Source organism: Microcaecilia unicolor, chromosome 2 (genome assembly GCF_901765095.1).
Source record: "Microcaecilia unicolor chromosome 2, aMicUni1.1, whole genome shotgun sequence".
In the NCBI taxonomy this organism is placed as follows: Eukaryota; Metazoa; Chordata; class Amphibia; order Gymnophiona; family Siphonopidae; genus Microcaecilia; species Microcaecilia unicolor.
The window spans coordinates 906,385-931,025 of NC_044032.1; positions in this window are offsets into that span (position 1 = coordinate 906,385).

The following is a 24,641-nucleotide window of genomic DNA, read 5'->3' on the forward strand; positions in this document are numbered from 1 at the left end:
ACTATGGGTAAAGGGTATGGAGACTAGTTAATAAAGTTTTGTGTGTGTTGTGTGTGTGTGTGGTGTGTGGGGGGGGGGGGGGGTTATCTGTCTTTATCAATAACCTATAGTCCTCTTTTAAACTCCAGTCTTTAAGTTATGAAAGCATAGAGCAAAATAATGTTCACAAACCCAAATAAATGTCCTCTTCTATCAGAATTTCTCAGACATTTACAATACTTTCCTATGTAACCAGCCCCACTGATACCTGTAATATAAATATTGATAATAAAATAAGCATCAAAATCTGACATTACTGCACTTTCCTATGTAACCAGCTCTGCTGACACCTCTTCCCTCTATATATCACCATATACACAGGTATTCCTGCACATGCTTATATGTATTTTACCAATGTTCTGCTTTCAGTGAACCTTTTGTAAAATATCTAAGAAATTTTCAGTGTCGCCACTTGGATGTCCCTTTTTCTCAGGAAGAAATCCTATGCAAATTAGGGCATCCCCATTTGAATTAGTGCAGTCTCCTCCTATGATGATTAAATGCATTTCATATTCTGGAGGCCAAATATTTTTGGTGTCTCAGGCCTTTAGTGATGGTCGAGGCTATTTATTCACTTGCTGTCTTTATTTCTAGGACTTCTTTACTGACCAAATAAAGGCAATTCCGGGTTGGTCTATGCTTCACAGCTAACAGTTGGATATGGCTGGATGGTACAGAGTCAAGGTATGTTTATTTATCAGGACTCAATTTACCACAAGAGGAAACTCACCATACCGAAGGGAAGATGCCAACAACAGATGAACTCACTCCATATAGCAACAGAAATCCTTATTCTGACATGTATGTGTACCAACATGATGATACGTATTTACCCGGACTATGTAGTCATTCCTTGGCGTATGGATTAGGAAGAGCAGTCCTGAATCAAACAAAGATATGTGCAAGAAAATGTATTGTAGTTAACAACAAATTCAAATTATGGATGACTCAACATGAGCCATGTTTCGGCCGTTAAGGCCTGCCTCAGGAGTCAATACCAAATACCTCACTTTAAAAAGATGTGATGAGATAGAGCGCTGTTCTTCAGAACTTTCATGGGGCAAATTTTTACAAGTGACTTTTGGGTTCATTTTCAACAGAGAGAAAAACGTCCAAAAAATGACAAGTCTGCATTTGGATGTTTTTGTCACAAAAACTCCCATGGCGCGTTGTCACAAAAGGGAGCATGACTGAGTCGGGGCATTCTGAAACATTGAATGCGGAATTACAGAATACTGCCTAACTTAGTGCTAGTATTTACGCTAGGTTTCAGCAGGCTTAACTCCAGCACGTGGAATCCATGCTAAAACATTATGTATGTATGTATTTATTTATTTATTTATTTGGGATTTATTAATCGCCTTTATGAAGAGATTCACCCAAGGTGGTATACAGTAGGTACAGTTTAATATAAAACTTATAAATTTTGTTAACAGCATAACAATAGTAAAATAACCAAGAATAAACATAAATACAATACATGAACCTAATACCTAAATCTCCACTACCCAAGCTGCAAAGGACTCAACGTATGCGTCCAGCTTCTCTTACATAAGTGCACAACTATGGAACGCACTGCCAAAGTCGTAAAAACAACGTATGACCACCTAAACTTCCGGAAATCACTAAAACAAACCTGTTCAAAAAGGCGATATCCCACTGACCCAACATAAAGACTGAATACCTGCAACACAACAGTCAAAGCACGTAATGGACATACTTAACTCTTCCCCTCTAAGATGCTTATTCGACCATAACATCACCTTGTATTTGTTCATACCGGAATTGGCGAATGCCGATACTGTACCGTGTAAACCACATTGAGCCTGCAAATAGGTGAGAAAATGTGGGATACAAATGCAACAAATAAATAAATAAATAACATAAGTAATAGAACTACCGTGAAAGTGTCAAAAATCTACACATTTAACAGCAGTGGAATTCAAATACCAGCAATATAATACAATGTTAGCATAATACTAGTGATACACCTAATAAGCGTGCATTAGTGCATTCAACTAACAGATATGATGCTAAAGATTTTCTACAATACGGATTACCATATAGCTGAGGGACCAAGAGCAGATATGTGATGGGAACAAGATGTGTGGTACAGAGTCAGTTGGGGTAATTTGATGGTTAGCTAAACTCAAGGCAAGAGATAAGGAACTGATCTAAGTTACAGTGTGTGTAGGAAGGTAGTCCAGGTGCTATAGTCAGTCACCCTACGTATTAAAGGCTTGGGAGAAGAGCCAGGCTTTCACCTGCTTCCTGAAGTAGAGGTAGTCTTAGCCCCTCTGGGAGTAAATTCCAGAGCGTGGGGGCTACTCCTGAGAAGGCTCGCTGGCGGATATCACATTGTACAATTTCTTTTGATGAAGGCACAGATAGTGATGATCCTTGAAAGGAACTTAGAGGTCTTAAAGGTGTGTAAAGGGCTAACACATTCTTTAAGTACTCTGGCCCCTTTTGTTTGAGGACCGTGAAAATGAAACATTGAGTTTTAAATTTAGCCCTGTGAAGTACTGGTAGCCAGTGTAGCTTTTACAGGAAGGGTGTGATGTGGTCATACTAACATGGTAACATAGTAGATGACAGCAGAGAAAGACCTGTAGGGTCCATCCAGTCTGCCCAACAAGATAAACTCAAAAGTGCTACTTTATGTATATACCTGACCTTTATTTGTATCTGCCATTGTCAGGGCACAGACCGTAGAACTCTGCCCAGCACTAGCCCTGCCTCCCAACCACTAGCCCCACCTCCCACCACTGGCTCTGCCACCTAATCTCCGTTCTGCCACCCAATCTCTGCTAAGCTTCTGAGGATCCATTCCTTCTGAACAGGATTCCTTTATGTTTATCCCACACATTTTTGAATTCTGTTATCGTTTTCATCTCCACCACCTCCCGGGGGAGGGCATTCCATGTATCCACCACTCTCTCCGTGAAAAAATACTTCCTGACATTTTATTTGAGTCTGCCTTCCTTCAATCTCATTTCATGTCCTCTAGTTCTACCACCTTCCCATCTATGGAAAAGGTTCGTTTGCGGATTAATACCTTTCAAATATTTGAATGTCTGTATCACATCACTCCTGTTTCTCCTTTCCTCCAGGGTGTACATGTTCAGGTCAGCAAGTCTCTCCTCATACGTCTTGTAACGCAAATCCCATACCATTTTTGTAGCTTTTCTTTGCACCGCTTCAATTCTTTTTACATCCTTAGCAAGATACGGCCTCCAAAACTGAACACAATACTCCAGGTGGGGCCTCACCAACGACTTATAACAAGTGCATTAACACCTCCTTTCTTCTGCTGGTCACACCTCTCTCTATACAGCCTAGCAACCTTCTAGCTACGGTCACCACCTTGTCGCACTGTTTCGTCACCTTCAGATTCTCAGATACTATCACCTGAAGATCCCTCTCCTCGTTTGTACATATCAGATTCTCACCGCCTAACACATACGTCTCCCATGGATTTCTACTCCCTAAGTGCATCACTTTGCATTTCTTCGCATTAAATTATAATTGCCAAACCTTAGACCATTCTTCTAGCTTCTGCAGATCCTTTTTCATGTTTTCCATTCCCTCCTGGGTGTCCACTCTGTTACAAATCTTAGTATCATCCACAAAAAGGCAAACTTTACCTTCTAACCCTTCGGCAATGTCACTCACAAATATATTGAACAGAATCGGCCCCAGCACCGATCCCTGAGGCACTCCACTACTCACCTTTCCCTCATCCGAGTGGATTCCATTAACCACCACCCTCTGGTGTCTGTCTGTCAACCAGTTCCTAATCCAGTTCACCACGTCGGGTCCTATCTTCAGCATGTCTAGTTTATTCAAGAGCCTCCTGTGGGAAACCATGTCAAAAGCTTTGCAGAAATCTAAGTAGATTACATTTATAGCACGTCCATGATTCAATTTTCCGGTCACCCAGTCAAAGAATTGAATGAGATTCGTTTGGCACGATTTACCTTTGGTAAAACCATGTTGTCTCGGATCTTGCAACTTATTGGCTTCCAGGAAATTCACTATCCTTTCTTTCAGCATCGCTTCCATTACTTTTCCAATAACCGAAGTGAGGCTTACCGGCCTGTAGTTTACAGCTTCTTCCCTATCCCTATCAGTGGCCGTAGCTAGAAGGTTGTTAGGCTGTATAGAGAGAGGTGTGACCAGCAGAAGAAAGGGGCTGTTAATGCCCCTGTATAAATCGTTGGTGAATCCCCACCTAGAGTATTGTGTTCAGGTTTGTAAAAAGAATTGAAGCAGTGCTAAGAAAAGCTATGAGAATGGTATGGGATTTGCGTTACAAGACGTATGAGTAGAGACTTGCTGACCTGAACATGTATACTCTGGAGGAAAGGAGAAACAGGGGTGATATGATACAGACGTTCAAATATTTGAAAAGTATTAATCCGCAAACAAACCTTTTCCGGAGTTGTGAAGGAGGTAGAACGAGAGGACAGGAAATGAGATTGAAGGGGGTCAGGCTCAAAAAAATGTCAGGAAGTATTTTTTCACAGAGAGAGTAGTGGATGCTTGGAATGCCCTCCCGCGGGAAGTGGTGGAAATGAAAATGGTAACAGAATTCAAGCACGCGTGGGATAAACATAAAGGAATTCTGTTCAGAAGGAATGGATCCTAAGGAGCTTAGCCGAGATTGGGTGGCAGAGCCGGTGGCGGGAGGCGGGGATAGTGCTGGGCAGACTTATACGGTCTGTGCCAGAGCCGGTGGTGGGAGGAGGGGCTGGTGGTTGGGAGGCGGGGATAGTGCTGGGCAGACTTATATGGTCTATGCCAGAGCTGGTGGTGGGAGGTGGGGCTGGTGGTTGGAAGGCGGGGATAGTGCTGGGCAGACTTCTACGGTCTGTGCCCTGAAAAGGACAGGTACAAATCAAAGTAGGGTATACACAAAAAGTAGCACATATGAGTTTATCTTGTTGGGCAGACTGGATGGATCGTGCAGGTCTTTTTCTGCCGTCATCTACTATGTTACTATGTTACTATCACCACTTTTGTGAAAAGGGACCACCTCCGCCGTTCTCCGGAACCTCTTCCGTCTCCAAGGATTTATTAAATAAATCTTTAAGAGGACCCGCCAGAACCTCTCTGAGCTCCCTCAATATCCTGGGGTGGATCCCATCCAGTCCTATGGCTTTGTCCACCTTTAGATTTTCAAGTTGTTCATACACACTCTCTATTTAGCAAGTTTTCTTTTTCTTCATCATTATCTACATAGCGGTTCGCATCATCTTTCAGTCTCACAATTCCCTTTTTTGTCTTCCTCCTTTCACTAATATACCTGAAGAAATTTTTGTCACCCCTCCTTACCTTTCTAGCCATTTGTTCTTCCGCTTGCGCTTTCGTCAGACATATCTCTCTCTTGGTTTCAGTTTCATCTGGTATTCCTCTCTGTGTTCCTGTTCTTGAGTTTTTCTGTATTTCATTAACGCCAATTCTTTAGCCTTTATTTTCTCAGCCACTTGCTTGGAGAACCATATCAGTTTCCTTTTTCTCTTGCTTTTATTTACTCTGCTTACATAAAGGTTTGTGACCATATTTATAGCTTCTTTCAGCCTGGATCACTGGCCTTCCACTTCTCATATGTCCTCCCAGCCCATCAGCACCTTCCTCAGGTATTCCCCCATTTTACTAAAGTCAACATGCTTGAAATCCAGAATTTTGAGTTTTGAGTGGCCGCCCTCCTCTTCAGCCGTCATATCAAACCACCCACTCGGACATTTTATTTTATTGTATTTGTATCCCACATTTTCCCACCTATTTGCAAGCTCAATGTGGCTTACAAAAACCTGTTATGGCATCGCCATTCCAGGAGATAGATACAATTGGTGTTATAACACATTTGACACATTATCCCCATTTGTGAGCACCAGATCCAGCATCGCTCCCTCTCTCATGGGTTCCGTCACCATTTGTCTACGCAGAGCACTTTGGAAAGCATCCATGATCTCTTTACTTCTTTCCGATTCCGCAGATGGAACCTTCCAATCTACATCCGGCAGATTGAAATCTCCCAGCAACAGCACCTCTCTCTTCTTTCCTAACTTTTGAATATCTGCGATCAGGTCTTTATCTAATTCTTCCAATTGTGTCAGAGGTCTGTAGACAACACCCACGTGGACAGGGGTTCTATCATCTCTTTTTAAGGTGATCCATATAGCCTTCTATCAGTCCTGCTGCAGCATTCTGAATTAGTTGGAGCTGATACAAATTCTCTTTGGTTTGGCCAGTGCATAGGGCATTACGGTAGTCTAGTCATGATGTTATCATGGCATGGACCACTGTAGTCATACTCATGGACCACTGTGGTCAGACACGTTTTTTCAATATATGAAGATTTCGTAGCTGCCATAAATAATATAAATAATTTTTGAAGGTTGTTTGAATTTGTGGGATCAGAGTGAGTGATGAGTCTAGCAGAATCCCAAGGTAATGCTTCCCCATGTCTGTCTCAATAGCAGACTATGGACTTTTCCTCCAGGAATTTGTCCAAACCTTTTTTAAACCCAGATATGCTAACCGCTGTTACAACATCCTCTGGCAAAGAATTCCAGAGCTTAACTATTCATTGAGTGAAAAAATATGTCCTCCTATTTGTTTTAAAAGTATTTCCATGTAACTTCCTCCAGTGTCCTCTAGTCTTTATACTTTTGGAACGAGTAAAAAATCAATTTACTTCTACTCATTCTACACCACTCAAGATTTTGTAGACCTTAATCATATCTCCCGTTATTCGTCTCTTTTCCAAGTGAAGAGCCCTAACCTCTTTAGCCTTTCCTCATACGAGAGGAGTTCCACCCCATTTATCATTTTGGTTGCTCTTCCTTGAACCTTTTCTAATAACGCTATATCTTTTTTGAGATATGGCGACTAGAACTGAAAGCAATACTCAAGGTGCGGTTGCACCATGGAGCAATACAAAGGGATTATAGTATTTTCGGTCTTAATCACCATCTCTTTCCTCATAATTCCTAGCATCCTGTTTGTTTTTTTTGGCTGCCACCGCACACTAATCATTTGATTTCAGTGTATTATCTACAATGACATCTAGATCTTTTTCTTGAGTGCTGACCCCCAAGGTGGACCCTAGCATCAGCTAAGTATGATTTGGATTATTCTTTTCAATGTGCATCACCTTGCATTGGTCCACATTTAATTTCATCTGCCATTTGGATGCCCAGTCTTCCAGTTTCCTAAGATCTTTCTGCAATATTTCATAGTCCGCATGTGTTTTAACATCCTTGAATAGTTTTTTATCATCTGCAAATTTAATCACCTCACTCATTGTTCTGATTTTCATATCATTCATAAATATGTTAAATAGTACCATTCCCAGTACAGATCCCTGAAGCACTCCACTGTTCACCCTCCTTCATTGAGAGAAATGACCATTTAACCCTACCCTCTGTTGTCTGTGGAATAACCAGAACCTTGCCTTCCATGACTCTTGAATTTTCTCTGGAGTCTCTCTTGAGGAACTTTATCAAAAGCTTTATCATCAGCATAGATGTAGAATTTTTTGGCCATTGACCGAAGCAGCTCAGCAAGAGGCTTCAGGTAGATATTAAATAAAATGGGAGACAGTATGGATCCCTGTGATACCCCACAGTCCAGTGCCCAAGGTGATGATGTGCTGTTGCTGAGCAGAACTGATTGTAGTCTACAATCTGACAGGATTTGAACCAAGTAAGCACTGTGCCACTGATATCTGTTTATGCCAGTCTGGTAAGCAAGATATTATGATGCACGGTGTTGAAGGCTGCCAAGAAATCGAGCAACACTAGTATAGCATTGAGTCAGATCGTCTGCCATGGTTTCTGTGCAGATCATCAAGAAGGGACACAAGAACTGTCTCTGTTCCGTACCCAGGTCTGAAGCCAGATTGACAGGCTTTTTTTTATAGAATAGTGCGTAACGTTGAATTATCTGGTGCCTAAATTCAGCGTTGTGTATTGAATTCCCTCCATTATGTTAAATGTGTACATTTCTGAAGATAGCACCCCTACTATAAATGTTAAGTACATAAGTATTGCCTTACTAATAGCTGGAAAAATGTGGGATACAAATGTAATAAATAAATAAATAAAAAATACTAGGAAAGACCAAAGGTCCATCGAGCCCAGCATCCTGTTTCCAACAGTGGCCAATCTAGGTCACAAATACCCAGCAAGATCCCAAAAAATGTACAAAACATTTCTATGCTCATTGCTTACACTATGCCATTTTATTTTCCCAGCCATAATTTCATGGTAGAGCTGCGGCTCTCCTAGGTTTGCTGCATCTGCCACTCAATACTTAGCAAGCCACAGTACAATTATCCTCACACAATAGATTAATTTTTCCAAATACAGTTTGTTCTCCTTATCCACATGTTTGGTATTCGCTATTCCGCATATTAGCAAAGGAGTGAATAAAGGACCGTTGTACGCAAATCTATCTCATGTAAATTTATTGTGCATATCTTGAATACCTGACCTGCTGAGTGTGTCCCAAGGAGTGGGTTGAAATCCTGTACTCTACAGTATTCTTACTTTACAGAGGAAATATTTTCCACAGCACTTACTTAACGCTTTTAGCTTTGAATAATTATATTCTTTTTTCACAACAGGTCTGTTACAACTCGTTCTAATTCTCGCTGTGCAACACTGTTTAAGGGTAAATTATACGATCGGAAGTGCGCTGATCACAATCACTGGATCTCTGAGAAGCGTGCAGTCCAGCTGCTGATTAAAGAGGATTTTAATATTCTACCGGTATCAATTAGTGGCATGAAACATGTCAATGGAAACTAAAGAGAAAGTGTGATCATAACGATAGACTATGAAGACGGGAATGGATCGTCATGTGTCTTATCCATGTTCCAGATAAAGATGGAACATTGTGCATCATCTTGATTGGTTTTCCAAGAAGATGGTTTATAAAGTGTATAAATAAATATAAGAATTGATACCTTTGTCTTTCTGCCATCCTCTCTCCCTCCCTCATGTCTATCTCTCATCCTGGGGCTATGAAACGGTTGCTGGATCAGTTAAGAGATCAGAGAGAGAAACAGAGAGATGACCCATTCTACATTATTACTGATCTGCTAAAAGGTGCTGAGGCTCCTGTTGGCAGCTCTTGATCGAAGCCTGTAATATTAATTTTAAATTGCTTTGGATATTTTTCTTTTTATTTTAGCTATGTGAATGTTTCGTTGGATGGGGTTGTCTTGTGGGTGCTGAAGTTGGCGATGAGGTTGGTAATGGAAGGGATAACAGGTTGGGGATTTGGATTGTAAAAGATCAAGTATTAGGAAAACATAATAATCAGTGATGAATGTTTGTAGAATGGAGTAGACGGTACTCTAAACTTCAAGCATGTTTGATAAGTGCAAGTCAGTGGATCAAAAACAACATTATTTATGAGATTTAAAACCCCATTTGCAAGGAACACTGAGGTTGCAAAAGGGACATTCAGAATGTTTCAGGTATTTTACAATAGACTCACTCTAGGGTCCTTTTACTAAGGTGTGCCGAAAATGGCCTGTGCTGGTGTAGACGTGTGTATTGGACCCGTGCAGGTCCATTTTTCAGCGCGCCTGCAAAATAAAAATTGGGAAACATCCATTTGGACTGAGACCTTACCACCACCCATTGAACTAGCGGTAGTCTCATGTGTTAACTGGGCGGTAATGGTCTATGCGCATACAAAGCTGATTACTGTCCGATTAGTGCTGCGTGCTGGAAATTTTCGGCACACCTAGTGGATACACATAAAAATGAATCAAAATTTACACGCAAGGACGTGCATACGCGCCTATGCAGCTTAGTAAAAGGGTCCCTCAGTGCCTAAGTGGTGGGACTTACATGCCTTTACTCGGAGTTCAGCAGTTCCTGTGAGTTTACGTTTGCTTTGCTAGTTACTTTCACAGTGACCTTGAATTGGTTTGGCACATGGAGTGTTTTGCTTGTGGTTTTACTACACTGACCACAAAGAATATTTCAAGTGGATGATTTTATAACATTCAAGAGACTCCTGATGCAGGTCTTGTCGAGTCTCGTTTGTCTTACAATAAACTGTTAAAGCATCTGAAGCATGGTCTACTTGTTCCTGAGTCATCTTAGCTGTTCTGCCGTGTACTGTATATTCCTGTGGAGATTTGTTTCTACTGTATACACATCACCAGTTTTAAAACTTACACATGCAAATGCTGGATTTTGTAAAACTTTACATACAAGTGAGCCCACTTGAGCTAAACATCAAAGGCCTGATATTCAAAGCCATTTAAAAATTCAGGAGAAGCTCCTGGCCATAGAAATGGCTTGTGGAGGGCTATCTGGAGATATTCCCTGGCAGTGAATATCCCTGCTAATCAGCCATTCTCTAACTGGCTAGGCTAAAGGTGGTACAAAACTTTATAGGAATAGATATTCTTTTGAATTATAAATGTTATCAAATGACTCTTTATTAATACAATTATTCCATCATTATTTAAAATCCAACTTTTTATAGTCCATTTCAGTTGTATTCATAGTCTTCCAAAATTCATAACATACATTAATTCTGTTTCAGCTCATTGTACATCAGTTCTTTATACAAAAAAAGTCCTTTCTTGCAGCTCTACACAGTGCTGTGTTTCACCAATGGCGTCCTCAGGAGCTGTCTAAACATCGCATAAGCACAGCGATATATCATTCTGATTCATCCATTGTATATAAGACAACTGCAATGGCTGTAAATATATTGTTACACCATGAGTCTCATATCTCTAAATTTCAACATTCTAATTCTTATAAACATCAAACTACTTACAATAAACAGATTTTTCATCCAACTTCTTTTGACACTGTCTCTCAGACAGGAGATCCCTTCAGTGGATTCATCCCCTACACATCAGGTCAATGGAAAGCAAACAAATCCATGTGCTACTGAGTACTCTCTATCCTCTTTACAAGCCATTCAAAGCAGCTGTGACTAATGGGTCCATTAGGTAAATTGCTGTTGCCTGGACTTAAATTACTTCAGTCCATTCAACACCTTTATTTAACCCATGTGGGGAAAAATGTTTTCCAAGTAAATTTCTGACTTATATCATCTCCTCTAATCCCCATACGTATCTATTTTTAATTAAAATAGAAAATCTTAAGTCATCTAATGTATGTTTCTTATCTAGCCAATGTTTTACCAACGGTGCCTCAACATTTCCTCTCCTGATGTTACTCAAATTTTCCCCTATTCTAACTTTCACCTTTCTCTTTGTCTGACCCACTTACCATTGCTTGCATGGGCATACGATTACATATACCACCCTGCTGAATTACAGTCTCCTGAATGTTTCAAATAAAAAATGTTTTCATCATTTGATTATAAATTCTATCTCCCTCCAGAGCCTGTTTACAATAACAGCAATTATGGCACGGTTTAAACCCTACTGAGGGGTCTGCATTTTTAATATGTTTAGTAACTGACATCAATTCTCCCAGGTTCTTATTCCTGCGATATGCAAGAATAGGCTGTTCACCAAAAGCAGGGTGAATTTGTACAATATTCTAATAACGTAAAATCGCTTTACGCAACTGCATTGTGTGAATAGAGTAAGGGAGAACACATACTAGAGCTTGATTATCCTTTGATTTCGTTTGTTTATTTAACAACCAGTGTCTATTGGCATTTTGAGCTCTTTTGTATGCCCTTTTTTGGGTATTTCCTCTGTAAAAATCATTGTTTCATATTATCTGCATGCACTTGAAACTTTTTTTGCTCTGAGCATAATCTCTTCACCCTGAGAAATTGTCCCATAGGTATGCTTTCTCTTAATTTTCTCGGATGGTAACTACTAAAGTGCAACAATCAGTTTCTATCAGTTTGTTTCTAGAGTAACATAGTAACATAGTAGATGACGGCAGAAAAAGACCTGCATGGTCCATCCAGTCTGCCCAACAAGATAAACTCATGTGTATACCTTACCTTGATTTGTACCTGTCTTTTTCAGGGCACAGACCGTATAAGTCTGCCCAGCAGTATTCCCCACCTCCCAACCACCGGTCCCGCCTCCCATCTCCATCACAGACCGTATAAGTCTGCCCAGCAGTATTCCCCGCCTCCCAACCACCGGTCCCGCCTCCCATCTCCATCACAGACCGTATAAGTCTGCCCAGCAGTATTCCCCGCCTCCCAACCACCAGTCCCGCCTCCCATCACCGGTTCTGGCACAGACAATGTGATTCTAATATCACGTTTAATATGGAAAAAAATATGCAGACAATAGATTTCCTGGATATATCTATCTATATATATATACAGGAGAATGTATTTCATACATCGTTATATAGGAAACAAACTGATAGAAACTCATTGTTTCACTTTATAACACTAACAACGTTTGGGACAGTTAGTGCAATAACGACAGAGTATAAAGCCAAGAAAAGTTTGCTCCTTTCTGTTCCTTCATTTCTGCTGCTTTGTTGGTTTAGTATATGGACATATTTTTGATTTAGTTCCTCAGTCAACGGATGGGGAATTTGTGTTTGTACGGATTTCTATTGAATTTTACACAACCCTGATTTAGTATAATAAAATATATAGAGTAAAATATGTGTTTGATTAAATTAAAGCATAAACTGAGGGACATAAAATATAGGGAATATTAATGATGTATAGAGCTTTCAAGTGAGCCGATTTCGGCTAAACTCACTGAAATTAAGCTTGGCTGTGGTTACAGCCTATACTGAATTCTCCCATGTTCACTTTTTAAATAAAATGATACGGGGTTGTGCAATTCACTGGGTCTCTGATACTATCATATTTTGGGATTGACTATATTAGATTTTTGCAAATTCTATATATGGCACCTAGAAAATTGGCGCAAAATAGAAATACGCTTAGGCATATTCTATAAACTTTGCCTAAAGTCAGGAGCGGTTTATAGATTATGCTTAGCAGCCGTTCCTGTGACTAACTATAGTCATGGCTGTTTACACATAGTAACATGGAGGAGAATAATCGAACGTCGCCAGCGAAATAGGTCGCCGGCGATCTATTTTGGCAGTGGCGCAACAGCTGGCCGGAACCGTATAATCAAAAAAGATGGCCGGCCATCTTTTCTTTTGATAATACGGTTTAGCCCGGCCAAATGCCAGAGATCGCCGGGGTTGAGTTGGCCGGTTGTGTTTTTCAACGATAATGTAAAAAACCGCCGGCTATCCCGAACCCGGTGAAATCCAAGGCACTTGGTCGTGGAAGGAGCCAGCATTTGTAGTGCACTGGTCCCCCTTACATGCCAGGACACCACCTGGGCACCCTTTGAAAAACTCCTTTATTGGAATAAGCACGTTTACTCACAGTTAACTGCAGATCAGAGGTTGTGCCCCACTGGCAAACGTTCTCCCTGGTACTGAGATTAGCAGTAGGTCAGAGCTGGCAGAATGCTGTACAATGCCCACTTTCAGGACTACTACGTTCTCTAATGTGGGTAACACATGAAAAGGATCTAAAACTGACTTACAAAAATGGCCACTACCTCATGGACTACCGGAAACAAAACAGGGCACACTCTGACCCAGTAAGCAGGGGGAAAAGCACCATGGGAGTAGAGCCTACCAACTACCAACATCGTGAGCACTGAACACAAGCTAGTGGAATCACGGAGCCCACTACCCTACACCCACCACAATGCATTGCTTATGTGACTCTGCAGTGCCAGAACAGGTGTCACACTCAGCCCTGAGTCGCTGTCAGAGGATAGAAGACATTCTGCTGTCATGAGGTGGGTACAGCATTTGAGGCTGGCATACAGGCTGGCAAAAAAGGTTTTAATTTTTAATTTTGTACTGTGGGAGGGGGATGGTGACAACTGGGGGAGTACGGGGAGGGCATCCCCCATTCCCTCCGGTGGTCATCTGGTCAGTTGGGGCACCTTTTTCAGGCTTGGTCGTGAAAATAAAAGGACCAAGTAAACCCGGCGAAATACTGCTTCACGCCGCTTTTTTTTTCCATTATTGTCGAAAGCCGGCCATCTGGTAGCCATGTCCATACCCGCCCATGTCCCGCCTTCGCTTCGCCGCCGACACGCCCCCTTGAACTTTCACCGGCGAGGCGAAGGGAAAGCAGCGATGCTGTCAAAACAGAAGCTTTCGATTATACGGATATCGCCGCTTTTGCGAAATCGCCGGCCATCTCCCGATTTATGGCCGGCGATCACTTTTGATTATAAGCTGGATAGTAACATAGTAGATGACGGCAGAAAAAGACCTGCATGGTCCATCCAGTCTGCCCAACAAGATAAACTCATATGTGTATACCTTACCTTGATTTGTACCTGTCTTTTTCAGGGCACAGACCGTATAAGTCTGCCCAGCACTATCCTCACCTCCCAACCACTAACCCCTCTTCCCCCCACCTGCTCCGCCACCAAATAAAACCTGGTATAAATGCCCACGTGGAACAGGTTATTCTATAACACTGCATGTAAATTTTAGGAACACCCATGACTCGACCATACTCCTCCCATGGCCACGTTCCCTTGTGAGATCCATGTGGTAGAGTTTACGAGGACTACTTTATAGAATATGTGAAGCAAGTAGTGTGTGTAAATTCTAATTAGTCCCAATTAGTGCCGATAATTGCTTGTTAACGGCCAATTATCAGCACTGACAGGCTCATTAATCAATTGATGTGTACAAATTGGCTACACATGCCAATTTCCATGTGTAGCTCTAGGCGCCATACATAGAATCCGGTTAGTGCGTGGTAATTTTCTGATATCCAATCTCATGTCTGTGTGAGATGATTCTGGTCTCTAGCATCTGGCACATATCCCAGATATAGCACCTTGTTCACATTTCTTGCATTGGATAATATACACTGCATTAGAGGAAGAGCATGAGTCGGATCCCCTTATACTGAATATTTTCTCTCCTGGGCAAAGTCTCCGGATGGGTTAGTTTTGCAGATTCCACAAAAGTAATGAATCTCACTCCTAAGCCAGGCACGATCTCAGTCTCTCAAATTTACCGCTAATTCTGATCATTTTGTTTAATATTTTCATGGGCTATATTGATTCAATGTAACCTGGTGGATTATATTTATTTTTTCCTTATTTTTATTTTTACCCGGGGTCCAGGAGAGGATCTGGGCTTCCAGCGATTGTTGGTGGCCAGTGCTGTAGCTCTAGAAGTGGTCCTGGGCTTCCTGTGCGGAGCCGCGCTGTCCGTGGCTTGCCCCAATGCTCTGAGCTTTGGATTTGGGTTTTTTGAGTGGGCATCACTCGGGCATGTGTGTGGGGTGATGCAGAATTTAATTAGAGTGAACATCTCTAGTTTTAAAGAAGCTTTGATAGAGATTTATGATAAAAATCTGTAAATGTCTTTAAATATGTGTTTACATTTATAAAAAATGCACTGTATATGTAGTTTGATGGCACTAATGATTATAGGATATTTTGATCAAATTGTATAGTAATTTTATGTTATTTTTCTAAAAATGTAACTTTTCTATTATTTTCTATGGAAAATTATTTTCCAAAATAGAGACTGTGATAAAAATGCTAATTAAGGTCCATGAGGGAAACACCCTGTGTTCTGAAACCTGATTGGCTGGCAGAGGTCAGCTGGTGACTCAGAGTCACATACTCCCTTTGGCAACAACTTGCTGGAGGTGGGGAGAGGGGCTGAAGACACTGAAGATGTGTATGTGGGAACTCTGACTGCATGACAGGATTTTTGAGACAAAGTATGTAAAAGTAAGGTTTTCTGCAAGTGTTTGAGCACTGAGGGCAGGTGAAGTGAGCTGGAGTTGAAAGGTGTTGAATTTTAGCAGAGATAAAAAAAGAACAAAACTGATTTTTTTTGTTTGTTTGTGTGTGTGCTGTTTAAAAGTTTTGCAGTTAAGTGGATTAATCCCAGTTAAGCCACTAGGAAAACTGGTCTCCAGGTTTAAGGTTGGGCTGGCAGCATGTGTGTTCTGCATGATTTACTGGTGTGCTAGTGTGGAAGATCACATGATTTTTTGGAGAGACCAAGTTGCTGTGGGCAGTGTGACTACAGGATTCAATGAAGAGTGCCCTTCCTCAGTAAAAGAATAGAAAAACTCTTTAAGTTTACAAAATTATTATTTATTTTATTAGTTAGAAAGCCACAGTTATCCCTGAATCTCAGCTAGGGCTGTTCCTGGTGTTAGTCAGGGAGGAAGTCTTTTTTTTTTTTATTTTCTTTGAAGTGTGAGGCAGTAGGTTCCTGAACAGGAAGAATAGATCCTGAGCTCCAACGTACAATCAAGAAGAAGAAAGAAGCTCCAAGAAAGACCAAAGATAGGTCTGCAGTCCCATGCACAGCTAAAGAAAGGACACTGTGTTTAATCTAACTTACCTGTTCTAAATTAGTTCACAAAGAATCACTATAGAGTAAGAGAGAGCAAGAGCAAGAGACAAGGATAGTTTAATTGTCTCTGAGCTCAGAGGTGAACTGCAAGCTTCAGGTATTTGATCTTGGAATAAGTTCATAAGTCTGTACTGTGACATTCAGCTTCTTGCTCATAAAAACCTGTGATGAGAACTTTGAACAGAATCTGGTACAGAGCTTGGATAAGATTGTACACTGGATAACCTTTCAAAAACTGATTCTTAATCCTCAAAAATCAGAGGCAGTGTGGGTAGATTGCAAACCACCCTGAAATCTCCCAAAGGGCGGGATAGCATGTATTAAATAAACTTGGAAACTTGGCAGAAGAAATTTACCACTTCCATTTCATCCCCAGATCTGAGACACTCTAATTTCTATTAAAGAATCATTAGTATCACCTGGGGCTTTTCTAGATAATAAACTTATCGGGTCTTTTGGGAACAGCTGAGAGCCCTGGTAACTGCAGGCATTGGCTTCGGCGCCTTGTTGAGTCCTAGTGATATTGGAAGCCCTGCTCTATTCCATCTATTTACAGGCAGCCCTTCCCGTGATATACAGCCGCAGTCACATGCCTGCAGTCATGTGCCTGAAGGGGTGTGACCAAAGGAGCATGCTCCTCAGGAGCCCCTTCAGAGCCACTACAGAGCGAGGAATGTGAGAGTCTGCTCCAATGGGAAAGAGGAAAGGAGGTGGAAGAAGACTGTTCCAGCACCAGTAGTAGTTAAAGGCCCTATGGATCTGCATTTGTAACCGGTCAACAGCAACTGTATTGAATACCATTGTTTCTGCAACTGTGAGTACTCTTTCTCATAAGAACATAAGAGTAACCATACCAATGGTCCATCTAGCCCACTATCCTGTTTCCAACAGTGGCCAAGCCCGGTCACAAGTACCTGACAGAAACCCAAATCATGGCAACATTCCATGTAGAACCCCAAAGAACAGTAAGATTCTGGAATCCTAAAGAGTGACAAGATTTCGGAATCCCCAAGAATAGGAAGATTCCATGCAGAATCTCAAAGAGTAACTTCCTTGTGGGTCCCCTAGTCTTTGTACTTTTGGAATGAGTAAAAAATCAATTTATTTCTACTTTTTCTACACCACTCAGAATTTTGTAGACCTCAATCATATCTCCCCTCATCCATCTATTTTCCAAGCTGAAAAGACCTAATCTCTTTAGCCTTGGGTTTAAAAAATGGTTTGGATAGATTCCTAAAAGAAAAGTCCATAAGCCATTATTAAAATGGACTTGGGGAAAATCCACTGCTTATTTCTAGGATAAGCGGCATAAAATGTATTGTACTGTTTTGGGATCTTGCTATGTACTTGTAATCTGGATAGGAAACAGGATGCTGGGCTTGATGGCTCTTCGGTCTGTTCCAGTATGGCAATACTTTTGTTCTCATGTTTCCTCATATGAGAGGATTTCCATCCCCTTTATCATTTTGGTTGTTCTTCTTTGAACCTTTTTTAATTCTGCTATATCTTTTTTGAGATACAGTGACCAGAACTGAATACAGTACTCAAGGTGTGGTCGCACCATGGAATGATACAGAGGCATTATAGTATTTTCAGTCTTATTCACCATACCTTTCCTAATAATTCCTAGCATCCTGTTTGCTTGTTTGGCTACCACACACTGAGCAGAAGATTTCAGCGTATTATCTACAACAACACCTAGATCTTTTTCTTGAGTGCTGACCCCCAAGGTGGACCCTAGCACCAGCTAAGGTATGATTCAGATTATTCTTTCCAATGTGCATCATCTTTCATTTGTCCACATTAAATTTCATCTGCCATTTGGATGCCCAGTCTTCCAATTTCCCAAGGCCCTCCTACAATAACTCACAGTCCGCATGTGCTTTAACAACCCTGAATAGTTTTGTGTCATCTGCAAATGTAATCACCTCACTCAACGTTCTGATTTCCATATCATTTATAAATACGTTAAATAGCACCAGTCCCAGTACAGAACCCTGCGGTACTCCACTGTTCATCCCCCTCCATTGAGAGAAATGACCATTTAACTCTGCCCTCTGTTTTCTGTCCAATAACCAATTCCTAATCCACACCAGAACCTTGCCTCCTATCCCATGACTCTTTAATTTTCTCTCATGAGGAATCAAAAGCTTTCTGAAAATCTAGATACACTATGGGGTTCATTATGTAACTTTATAGGAGTGGCCTAGTGGTTAGAGTGGTGGACTTTGGTCCTGGGGAACTGGGTTCAATGCCCACTGCAGGCACAGGCAGCTCCTTGTGACACAGGGCAAGTCACTTAACCCTCCATTGCCCCAGGTACAAATAAGTACCTGTATATAATATGTAAGCCGCATTGAACCTGCTATGAGTGGGAAAACACAGCATACAAATGTAAGAAAAATAAATGAAAAATAAAATATACCTCCATATCAACTGGCACACGTTTATTCGCACCTTCTCTTTTTTCAGGGGGACCTACCCCGCCCCTTCAACCAGCAGTGTTTTTAGAAAGCAACAGTGCTCCGGTGAAGGAGAAGACTGGTCGCTTCTGAATTGCCTGTTAATACAGCTGCTTTGATGGATGTAGTTGGGATCTTTCAGAAGAGTTCTGGAGCCACTTCAGCTAAGATTCCAACTCCTGTGACGCTTTCTTGTAAACTTCTGACTGATTCTTCTAAATTTAACTAGGATATTTCTTTGAAAGGTGTTTTTGAGGCTATAACTAGGATAGGAAGCTGTATGATAACTTGACTATGCTTAGCAAATTTTCTCACGAGTCTGTTGATAAACTGACAGAACACGAAGAAAAGTTTAATACTGTTCAAAAAAGTATTGAGAAATTGGAGACTCAAAATGGTTTCTTGTCGAGCAGTAGTTGTTTCATTAGTTAAGGATAGTCTCCTGATGCATACTCAGTTAGAGAATTTAGAAAATTCTGATAGAGCGAATTAGAGGATATTGAGTTTTCCAATTACTCATTATCTTTCCTGTATGGAACTTTTCAAGATGTATATAAAGGGTGTTGTTGCAGTTACCTATGTTGGAGTCAGATGTTAAGACCATGTATTATATTCCTGTTTGGAGTCATTGCCCCCAGAGTTACAGAAATATTTCTCAATGGAAGGGAGCCACATACTTGAAGACAATGAACTTTAAGCAGACCTTGATAAATTGCCTTACGCATTACATCTTCTGAAGTAAAGAAGGAAGCTTTCTTGGCACAATGCGAGTAGTACAGTGAGCATTATCAATACATTTGAGATACTGAGATCTTACTCTACATACCCTGGCTTAGGAGTCAGGTTTATTACTGTCATGGTATGCATGAGAGAAGCAATACCTTCAGTGAATACCCACAGGTTCTCAGGAGAAGGTAGGGGTTCCTTCTGCAGCCAACACATAATTCAGCCCATGAAAAATGTGGGAGGCAGACAAGAAAGGCAGAAAAGTAATGTATCAGCTCTTGACCATTTAAATCACTTGTTTGGGGCTATCTAGGGATCTTCAGTGGCAGTTAACTGGACTTTGCTGCTAAATATTCTCAACTGATCATTTGTGGGCAGTCCGGAGGGGGGGGGGGTGTAGTTAGGGCAGAGGAGAAGCTTAGCCGATTAGCCATGATTTTGAGGTCACTAACTGGCTGAGCAGCTGTATAAAGTTAGGATAGATAAAGACTGACCTAACTTTATGTGGAGAGTTAACCAGGCACCAGTCAGAATATTAGCTGGTGCCCAGTTAACTTCCAGGTCCTGGCCTGAAATGGTACCAACCCCCTCCCTCCCTCCCTCCCTCCCTCTCTTTCACCCCTTCTGTAACATGCCAATTCCCCTCTCCAATCCTCCCATCCACCCCTGGAAGAAGATGAAGCCCCCTCCCAGGTCTACACATATATTCCACCCCCACTCATGGTTCACCCCCTCCCCGGGCCCTATATATGAGTTCCACCACCATTTATGTTAGAAAACATGTACCAGTAATAATGGTCTTTCAGTTTTCACTCTCTAGAGGCCAAAATGTATTGAGTGAATCAAGCTGTTAGTAAATGTTTCTTGGGGTATAATGGATGATTAATCATTAGATTGATCTTTTAATTTCCAGGGTTTTATGACTTTCTCATCCGATGTCAAGTATTGGATTGGACTGAAAAAGATAGGTAACAGATGGATGTGGCTGGATGGAACAGAGTTACTGTAAGTTTATTCATGAAAAATCCATTTATTGTCATTTGTATTCTAGATGGACAATTCCAAGAAAAATCTTGTTAACAGAAGAAAGGCAGAACTTCAAAAAGAAACATCATCATAAAAACTTGACAGGCAACAGTAATATTATATTACACTATCTCAATCCAAAATACTTAAAGAGAATCAATCAAAGAACCGCCATAAGATGAAACAGTAGCAGATTGAGCAAAATATAAATATCAGGGTGTAGAAGTCAGTAAAGGGTCTACATTAAAAGGCAAACTTCCTGATGGCCCAGAATTCAGGAACAACTTAGGGTCAGAAGATTCAAAAAAGATGAAGGGGGTGATGATATTCAGCAGTTTTTAAGCCACTGACTGCCGAGGGCTGAACTGAGCCTGGATAGCAGTGCTGTCTTAGGCTGTCTTACTTTGCACCTACAGCAATTTCCAAAGTGATAATACATCTGTGCTTTCCCTTTGAAATGTTATGGAAAACCCACAGATAGAAAGAAGCCTGCAGACTTTACATATGGCAGGTAGTTTGGAACTGTTCTCCTGAATGCCCGAAACCTGGAAAACGTAATGGGCTGAAGTTTGACCTGGAGGTGGTAGAGAAAATAACACATGGGGAAAAACTGCGGAAACTGAAATGACTAATGCTTGAAGATGATAAACTACTTATTTCTCTAAAACCCTGGTCTGATATTGACTAGCTTCATGTTCAATTGTGTCTTTTAACCAGTTTTCCCCCAGGCCAAATTTGGCCCTGTACAGAGAGTTAGTTTGGTCCCAGACAGCCACATTCTGAACCTCTTATGTAATTTAAATACCATTTGCATGCATACATTTATAGAGTACTAAGCACTTATGCATCTGAATGTTCACTTGCTATTACTAATCATTTCTATAGTGCTACTAGATGTACGCAGTGCTGTACACATTATATGCAGGTTGGTTCCCTGTCCCTAGAGGGCTCACAATCTAAGTTTTGGTGCCTGGGGCAATGGAGGGTTAAGTGACTTGCTCAAGGTCACCAGGAGCTGCAGTTGGAATTGAACCCAGCTCAATGAGGATCAAAGCCCACTGCATTAACCATTAGGCTACTCCTCCACATAAGTTACTGCTAGCAGAGCTCTCGGTGCTGTTCTATAATTCAATCATTTAGCATGTGAATATAAGGGGTGTTCGTAGGTCTGACTTATGGAATACTGTAAGTTACATGTGGCAGTGTTACATTTAGCTGTGACCACATACACCAGACAGTGGCATAGCCAGACCTACACATGGAGGGGGGGCAGTCCACAGCCCAAAGTGTGTGTGCGTGTGGGGGGGTACATTTTGGCCTGCATCCCTGCCACTGCCTCACATACCATGGCTGGCAAGGGTCCCCAATCCCTGCTAGCTGAAGCATTTGTCCAGTGCTGGTCTCCGCTGCATTGACTGCCCTGTTTTCCCCCTCATGTTGTGTGCATGCTCTTTTTAGTGAAACTGAGCAGGCGCAACACTTTGGGAATGCTCAATTTCATTAAAATGAGTGTGCAGGCGACATGAGGGGAAGAGCAGGGCAGACAATGCAGCAGAGAGCTGGAGACCAGCTCTGGATAAACGCTTCAACTGGCAGCCAAACCAGGGGTCCCAGAGCCAATTTGGGGGGCCCAGGCCCCCATAACTATGCCAGTGATGCCAACCATAGACCAGGTATAAAAAACGGTGGTAGCCAAAAGACCTGTAAATAATAACCGACTGGTTTTTCTTACCAATAGTCTCATAAACCAGCTCATTACTTGTACTTTCTGTAAGCTTCTTTGCAGAATAATGAAGATACGTTGGAAATTGTTATAACAATATAGTAACCCTCGTCGTACACCCCAAGGAGCAAACCTAAGGAGCACAACTACTACTACTACTTATCATTTCTATAGGGCTACTAGGTGTACGCAGTGCTGTACACTTGAACATGAAGAGACAGTCCCTGCTTGACAGAGCTTACAATCTGATTAGGACAGACAAACAGGACAAACAAGAGAGAGGAGGAGTGGCCTAGTGGTTAGGGTGGTGGACTTTGGTCCTGGGGAACTGAGGAAATGAGTTCAATTCCCACTTCAGGCATAGGCAGCTCCTTGTGACTCTTGGCAAGTTACTTATCCCTCCATTGCCCCATGTAAGCGACATTGAGCCTGCCATGAGTGGGAAAGTGCGGGATACAAATGTAACTAAAATAAATAAGGGAATATTAAAGTGAGGATGATAAAATAAGGGTTCTGAACAAGTGAATAAGGGTTAGGAGTTAAAAGCAGCATCAAAAAGGTGGGCTTTTAGCTTAGATTTGAAGACGGCCAGAGATGGAGCTTGACGTACCAGCTCAGGAAGTCTATTCCAGGCATATGGTGCAGCAAGATAAAAGGAATGGAGTCTGGAGTTAGCAGTGGAGGAGAAGGGAGGAGAAGGGTACAGATAAGAGAGATTTACCCAGTGAACGGAGTTCCCGGGGAGGAATGTAAGGAGAGATGAAAGTGGAGAGGTACTGAGGAGCTGCAGAGTGAATGCACTTATAGGTCAATAAGAAGAGTTTGAACTGTATGCGGAAACGGATAGGAAGCCAGTGAAGTGACTTGAGGAGAGGGCTGATATGAGCATAACGACCCTGGCGGAATATTAGTCATGCAGCAGAATTTTGAACAGATTGAAGAAGAGATAGATGGCTAAGTGGGAGACCTGTGAGAAGCAAGTTGCAATAGTCTAAGCGAGAGATGATAAGAGCATGGATGGCTGATGGCTGAGTTTAAATAGTAATAGTGACTTGCTTTGCTTTCGATGTATGGTGATGCGAGGGTCACATGACCCCACCCGGAAATGGGACTTATCAAATGTAGAGGATTGCCCAGATAACTTTGCTTTTGATGTATGGTGATGCAAGGGTCACATGACCCCACCCAGAAACGGGACTTATCAAATGTGGAGGATTGCCCAGATAACCTGTTTGAAGAGAGGCAGGTCAATAGGCGGGCGCTGCTGTGTGAAACTGAAACTCATCTCGCTGTCGTCTTAATAGTGAAGTGGCCTGAGAACCTGGGGAACTGGGTTCAAGTCCCACTGCAGCTCCTTGTGACTCTGGGTAAGTCATTTTACCCTTCATTGCCCCACGTACAAAATAAGTACCTGTATATAATATGTAAACCACCTTGATTGTAATCACAGAAAGGCAGTTTATCAAGTTCCCTTTCTCTTTGTGACTTTTTCATAAATTAGACTCTGAAGCAGTTTCTCGAACTGAGTTAGTTTTGTGCCCACCATGACAGGAATGAACCTCATTCTTAAGCCAGGGCATGTGCAGTATGATCTCAGTCATCACTGAAGAGGAAACCGCCCACCTTCTTTCCTCCTCGAAATGCACCACCTGTCCCTCTGACCCCATCCCACCAACTTACTTAACACCATCTCTCCTACTGTCACCCCCCCCCCCATCTGTCATATCCTCAACCTCTCTACTGCAACTGTCCCTGACACCTTCAAGCATGCTGTTGTCACACCACTCCTCAAAAAACCATCACTTGACCCTACTTGTCCCTCCAACTACCGCCCCATCTCCCTCCTACCCTTCCTCTCGAAGATACTTGAACACGCCACGCCGTTCACAGCCGTTGCCGATTTTCTCTCCTCTCAGGCCATCCTCAATCCGCTTCAATCCGGCTTTCGCCCCCCTACACTAGACAGAAACGGCACTATCTAAAGTCTGCAATGACCTGTTCCTTGCCAAATCCAAAGGTCACTACTCCATCCTCATCCTCATCCTCTTCCACCTATCCGCCGCTTTTGACACTGTCAATCACAATTTACTTCTTGCCACACTGTCCTCATTTGGGTTCCAGGACTCTGTCCTCTCCTGGTTTATTTATTTATTTATTGCATTTGTATCCCACATTTTCCCACCTATTTGCGGGCTCAGTGTGGCTTACAATACATTTTGAATGATAGCAATACAATTTGTTACAGTTCGATTATGGGTTACATTATGAAGAGTTATGGGAAGA